Source organism: Equus quagga, chromosome 1, assembly GCF_021613505.1.
Source record: "Equus quagga isolate Etosha38 chromosome 1, UCLA_HA_Equagga_1.0, whole genome shotgun sequence".
Taxonomy (NCBI): Eukaryota; Metazoa; Chordata; class Mammalia; order Perissodactyla; family Equidae; genus Equus; species Equus quagga.
The window spans coordinates 146,893,859-146,900,156 of record NC_060267.1 but is presented as its reverse complement, the minus strand read 5'-3'; the positions used below and the strand labels follow the sequence as shown (position 1 = coordinate 146,900,156).

At 46.2% G+C, this 6,298-nt stretch overlaps 1 pseudogene; it reads right to left on the bottom strand.

Moving 5' to 3' along the window:
• Window positions 1-5,193: 5,193 nt before the first annotated feature.
• LOC124226511 (ferritin light chain-like) lies at window positions 5,194-6,081 on the bottom strand (annotated as a pseudogene).
• Window positions 6,082-6,298: the final 217 nt, after the last annotated feature.

Genomic DNA, 6,298 nt, shown 5'->3' with positions numbered 1-6,298 from the left:
GGCTTCTGGGAAAGATTTTCTTGCTCCTAATAAAAGACACACTGGAAAAGATGTTCTTTTTTTCTGGACACAGCTGTATCTAGATGTGAAGGCTGGCACTTGGCAGCCACCTTACGATGATGAGGGGAAAGGTGATCCAAAAATGAAGTCTGCTCACCAGGGTGACAGACCAGCAAGATTCAAAGAACTTGGTCCTTGAGGATGTCACTGAGGCACTGAATTATCCCACCCTGGAGCTATCCTATCCTTGGACCTCCAGGTGTAGGATAATCCATTTCCTTGATGCTTATCCAGATGGGTTTGAGATTCTTTTATACTTTCTGCTAAGAAAATTCTGACTGGTACTGAAATCATATGTGCACTTTTGATTCAGGGTTTAAGCTTTCTGTAATTTACTGTTAAATAATTGTAACGTAATGTCTCATGTAGGTTCCTAGAAGCAGATCCTGAGATAGAGGTTCAAGTGCACATGATTTATTGAGGCTGTGCTCTCAAGAGAACCCAGTAAAGAAGGGAGTGAAATAGGATAGGAAAATGGGGAGAGATGAGTAAGGTTGCGGTCTTAGGCAAAGTCTAACCTTGGCCTGATCCATGGGAGATTCTGGATCTGTGCTGTCTAATATGGTAGCCAGAACCACATGTAGCTATTTAAATTTAAATTAATTAAAAACAACTAAAATTTAAAATTCAGTTTTCAGTCTCATGTCAGGTGCTCACTAGCCACATGTATCTAGGAGCTACCATATTGAACAGAGTAGACACAAGCATTTCCGTCATTAGAGAAAATTCTACTGGAGAGTGCCGTGGAGTGTAAATCAAAACCCAGAGTTGCCCTACCCTGATGTTTTTGCACTCCTGTCTTGCTCAATCATTGGCTGCCCCTGAGGGAAATGGTGGCATAACTTCCCAGGGAGATCCAGGGAGTTGGCTCCTACGAGCCAAGGGTAATTTCCCCCAGGGCAGAGCACAGGAGAAGGTCACAGCACCCACAGCAGCTCTAAATTCTTCAGGTAAAGGAATCCGGGTGGAGTACCAACAGTGACTACTGCCACGGTGTCAAGAGGGCATGAGCTGGGATGCAATGCTCACGGCAGTGATTAGGCAACACCCCTTCCCCATTGGCCCACATTGGGAATTCGGAATCTCCTGGGATTGCTCCTAGGGAGCACTTTTGATCCCTATCCATCCTTATGGTTCAGACATGTACCAACTGTATAAACATATCTGATGGGTGGGTCACTCCAGAGATGCTCAGTTTTCAGGGGGGACAAGGGAGGCTCAGAGGGCAGACTCTAGGGAGAAAAGGACATGACCCATGGAGTAAGACTTCAAAAAAGTGCCTGAATGTCAAAGAGGGGTGGTGACTCTGGATAGAACACGTAGCTGCTGCCAGGACTGTCTCATCCAGCCTCTGTGTCCTACTAGAAAGAAGATGAGGGTATAAAGTATTATGAAGTGGTCATTATGCTTCTATAATACATTTCCTAGGTTGTATGTCTGTCTACTCTTTGGTTACCTTTTCATATAATACCAATTTTGTAATGCCACCTTTTATAAAAAAAAAAAAGAAGATAACTCAATCTTTCCTCTTGCATGGTTAATCAAAATTTGTTTTTTATTATTGCTACTTTAGAAACATTTCTTTTTGCTTCTTTTGTTGTGGGAAATGACTTGTCTCTACCTTCTTCCTCAGTTCCTTGGTCAGGGGTTACTTTTTGCCTGGGGGAAAGTCCTCAGATAACACAGCCCTGTGATCTCACTCTCCTTGGCCTCGCAATAGCTGCTGCCAAAGAGGCGGGTCCAGCTCAGGTCAGGTCCTCACCGCCCTGTTCCGTCATGGGTTTGGTCTCCAGGGGCGGAGCGGTGGTGATGCAGGTGGAGGTGGTGTGAGCCTGAGTCATAGTCACTCAAAGGAGGAAACAAAGGAGCTTCTCATTCAGATTTTTCTCCTTGGGATCAAAGATAGAATCCAGAGGCTAAATGACATTGGTGTTGTTCTATTCACATCCCCTCAGCCCCCAGCAGCTCAATTTCTAACTGCTGGCACCTGCAACTCTGTCTGAGGGCTGTTCTCTGCCCATTGAAGCCCACTTTGCTCACCTGTGTGGCAGGCTGCTAGTGTCCAGGAATTACTGTTCTTCCCTTTGCCTCATCCCCACTCCCCACTAGCTTCAACCGATGATTGAAAGTTAGTGTATACATAGCAAGACTCCTCATTCCTTGGGTGGGATACCTGAGCATGAGTCTACATGGGCTCCCAGAGTTCCCCATCTGATTGAGCTCCAGTTGTCCCCACGGTAATTAGCTTGATAAGGTCAATCCCCCTTTATTTGTCTGCCTTTCCCATACTGTGTCACTAACCCTTCTACTGGTGTTTTCTTAGCTCCCAAATAAACTACTTGCTCTTGAGTCATTGTCTTAGCATCTGCTTCTAGGGAACCCAACGAAGATGCTAGGTGAAGTTCACCAGGGCAGTTGTCACTGGGGACTGGGTGATGTGGACATAGTGCTGGCAGCCAGCTGCCCAGCCAGGGCCCTAGGACCATCATCAGGGCACACAGGCTAGAGTAGCATGCCATGCCGCCACCTCTGCTGAATGCTTAGTTTAATTCCAGAGTGAAGATTATTAGCGAGAGTGTGAGGCACACAACATGCCACTTACTCCCTATCACTCTTACCAGTTATAAAACTGGTATTTTGTTCGTCTGTCTGACTCCTGTGTTTGTCTCTCAGTTGGCTGAGAACTTGAAAGGAGAGTAGGAGGTTATTAATTGAGCCTCCTGAAACTGTTACAATAAGCAGTGTAGGGGGCCGGCCCCGTGGCTGAGTGGTGAAGTTCGCATGCTCTGCTGGGGCAGCCTGGGGTTTCGCCGGAGCCTGGGGTTTCGCCGTTTGGGATCCTGGGCACAGACATCGTCAGGCCACGCTTAGGCGGTGTCCCATATGCCACAACTAGAAGGACCCACAACTAAGATGTGCAACTATGTACCGGGGGGGATTTGGGGAGATAAAGCAGAAAAAAAAAATTGGCAACAGTTGTCAGCTCAGGTGCCAATCTTAAAAAATAAATAAATAAATAAGCAATGTAGAAAGATAGGAATTCAGGATGAGCAAAATCCAGGGTGATGGGTTAGAGGGTGGCTAGATACTGACCACTGGCCTGAGGGAGCGAGCAAATCTATAGTCCATAGTAGAGGAGGCAGAATGAGGTACTGTATACTAGGCAGCATAGTAGAATAAGAATTCAGGAACAGAGACAATGCAAAAGGCAAATAATCAGACAGTTGGGGATGCTGGGGATGTGACCATCCTCAGACAAGAGACCAGAGCTCACTGATCAGAACTGGGTCACTGCAACCAGAATAGAGCCCATCATGCGTGCTGATGCCTAGCTATGGGGTTGGAGCTAGTCAGATGCCTCTTTTATCAGGCTGTGATTGCGCCTGGGGGCAGAACGCTAGGCTGCAGCTGTGAACAAAAGAGAAACAACTAAGGAAATGGGCTGGTACTGACCGATTCTGCAACCAAATATCTAAAAGACTAGCTCAGTTCTATCCTTCTTGTTTGTAAAAGGTCAACACTGTGCTTTGTCAAGCCACAGAGAGGAAAATGCCACTCTTTACTCTCTTTTCTCAGATTTTGCACACATTAGCCTTAAAAGCTTTCCTGCCTAGGTTATATCTTTCATCTTCTCTGTCAAGGTTCATGAATCACGAGAGAGCACCAGCTGCTCTAAATGCCTTGTCTTATTCCATACAAGTGACATACCAGGTACACAGGTCAGGACTCTGTCAGTTACAAGGGACGGAAACCTGACTAAGATCAGCGTAAGTAGAAAGAATTTATCAATTCAGATAACTGGGAAGGATCATGGGCTAATTTAGAGGGTACGAGGAAGAGCCAAAGAACCTAGGGTCTCAGGGACTGGAAACCTGACCTCACTGGCAGTAGGATTCTCTCACCATCCAGTTCTCAACACAGTTTGTCTCTACTTTTCTTTGCATGTCCATCCTATTCTCTCTGCAGACAGGCCTTTCCAACACCTTTAACCCCCCAGCAGCCCAAGAGTCACATCCTCTCAAGCTTAACAACATCAGCAGAAAGATCTGTGCATCACTTCCCAGGAAGGACACTGACTAGTGCTGCCTAGATCGTATGCCCATTTCATGACCCAGCATATAATAGGCAATCAGTCAATACTCTTGAATGAATAAATAAGGTTGTAGTGGCCCATGTGACAGATACAGCCCTCATTGTTGTAAATCAATAAATTTTAGTTAGTTTTTTTTTTGAGGGCGATTAGCCCTGAGCTAACATCTGCTGCGAATCCTCCTCTTTTTTCTCCTCCTTTTTCTGAGGAAGACTGGTCCTGAGCTAACATCCATGTCCATCTTCCTCTGCTTTATGTGTGGGAGCCTGCCACAGCATGGCTTGACAAGCAGTGCATAGGTCTGTGCCTGGGATCTGAACCAGCAAACCCCAGGCCACCAAAGCAGAACGTGTGAACTTAACCGCTGTGCCACCAGGCTAGCCCCCAGTTTGTTTCTATATTGAGATACTTGTTCATGCACACTTACTTCTGGGAGATGTCTGCTTTTGGTGTATTGAGGAAAGAGTCTCTGAGCCTGCAAGACTGAGAGCTTTGGTAAATTCAGCAAAGTAATTAAATGCCACCCTGGGAGGTCTCCTGGACAACAGCCTGCTTTACTTTCTCAGATGACCGCCTGGACTATACTGTTCATGAACATATGCCTTTCCCTATTTGAATCTCTACACTGAGAACTTAACTATGAAATATATATTTTTCAAACTTATCTTCACAGTATCGTTATGAAGTAATTGTCAGATAAGATCCTATTGTCTCCATTTAATAGCTAGGCAAGTCCAGGCATATATTAGGTAGGTCAGTATTTTCCAGGGTACGTTTTCCAGAACAGAAGGCCCTTATGTGATCCATGAAAAGAGGAGTGTAGTCAATTATGATTAGGAAATCTCTGATTGATTCACGTTACGCATTAGTATATTAAAGGTTCTGAAAGAAACCACAGTTAAGAAACCTATATGAACTGAAATCTATTTAATATTGATCAAAAGGATTTTGCAAAATTATTGGACGCTAAACTTCCTGCTTCTGCCTACATCTTTCTTCCCTCCTGTTTTCATAGAGGATCTCTCTTTCCACCTAAGGCCACTTCCTTTATCTATGCCCAGCATCCTATCTTCTCTCCCAGTCTCAAGAATCATCTTCTTTTGTTGTTGCAAAAAGCTTTATTGTTTCCATTTGCTCCATGGCTTGTGAGAGGGCTCAAAGGTGGTAAAAAATCTGCCTTGTGGCTGCAGGAAGAGTCTCAGATAGAAGGCCTGACACAAGGGGGATGCCAGAGGGGCCCCTCAAAGGCCTCTGGGCTCCAGAGACTCCTTGTTCTGCTTGAGAGTGAGCCGTTCAAAGAGATACTCCTTCGGTCCAGCCTGGGCGCCAGCCAGCCTGCAGAGGTAAGGCAGGTGGTTGCCCATCTTCTTGATGAGTTTCACCTCCTCATCTAGGAAGTGGTTCTCCAGGAAGTCACAGAGATGAGGGTCCGTGCCGGCAGTATCCAGAGCATGCTGATCCAAAAGGGCCTGGTTGAAGTTCTTCTTCAAGATCATGGCGGCTTCCACGGGGTCAAGGGTTTTACCCCACTTAGTTCTGGATAGCTTCTGCATGTCCTGGAAGAAGGGACAGCTACCGTGCTGGTTTTGCGTCTTCAAGAGATGCTGAGAGCCCTCGGGCTTCTTCTTGGCTAACTTACAGAAGAAGCAGCCCAAGCCCCTCCAGAGCCACATCCTCATGGTGGAAACAAAGCTAGAGAGAGGTAGGTAGGTGAAGAAGGCTCACAGATGCAAGTTGACCAGATGGTTGATGGCCGTCTCCACCTGGGCGGAATAATTCTGATGAATCTAAGAGCTCAAGGTTGGTCGGCAATAAGGAGCTAAGCACAAAGTGTGGTGTTGGTGGGAGCAGAGGACCGCCGAGAAGATGGTCCTGGAAGCTGCAATGGAAAAAACAGTAGGCGGGTGGTCGGAGGCTGGAAGAAGGGGCATCCCTGGGTCTGTACCGTCTAGACACTTGAAGCAAGAGACAGGTCCGGACCGTGGGGTGCACTGCCTCTTCTATCTTCTTTCTCTCTTTCTGGATCAACACCTTGTTCCTCCTGGATCATCATTTACACAAACTCAAAAGTCTCTCTAAATTCTTATTTTCAATGCAGTCAATGGACCAACATCATTGACATCACCTAGGAGCCTGCTAGAAACGCAG